The sequence below is a fragment of the Brassica oleracea genome, chromosome C6 (assembly GCF_000695525.1).
Source record: "Brassica oleracea var. oleracea cultivar TO1000 chromosome C6, BOL, whole genome shotgun sequence".
NCBI classification, from domain to species: Eukaryota; Viridiplantae; Streptophyta; class Magnoliopsida; order Brassicales; family Brassicaceae; genus Brassica; species Brassica oleracea.
This window is the reverse complement of record NC_027753.1, coordinates 3,256,392-3,257,148: the sequence shown is the minus strand read 5'-3', so window position 1 is coordinate 3,257,148 and position 757 is coordinate 3,256,392.

Sequence of the window (757 nt, the reverse complement as noted above, 5' to 3'; positions counted from 1 at the left end):
ATTAGTGCTGACTGTTTTGGAACTATGTACCTAATTTCTGTAAATAAAAGAGAGTTCAGTTGAAAAACAGCCTAGAATAAACGTTACGAATTAAAGAGCATAAAGTAACAAATATAACCATATGTTCCTTAATTTGCGTGTCTTACAACTTAAATGGTGAGTTGGCAGTGAGGATATATGATAATATATTTTTGTTTTGACTATGTTAATTTATTTTAACATTTTTGACTATGATATTAACTACTATACTTGCTTAGATATTAATACTTGTTTTGTATATATTTGATAAGACTAGCCAATACAGAATATGAAAACATTTATTATTTTGAGATTCTTTATTTAATTTTGAAATACAAATCAAGTATGTAAGTGGATGACTACTAAAGTTCTAAAACATAACTTTTTAAACAAAATTGACCAAATTTTCTTAAAATTTTACTGACTCCCATTATTTTATATTTACAGTGAACTACTTAAAAACAAAGGCATATGTTTAAAATAAATACAAATTAACTTGACTATCTAAATTCGCAATAAAAGACAATATTATTGTCATATTTATTGTAAAACTACTACATCCATCTTGTAAATGCAAGGTTTTTACCTTGTGACATTTTTTAATTTTCAATAGAAATAGACTGATATTCTTTGTATTTGGTCATTTTCCAAAATTATATTTAATATTCTTTAAGATTATTTCTTCTATCTATATAAGTTATCTTAAAAACAAGAACCATTATAAGTTTCAAAAAAAAAA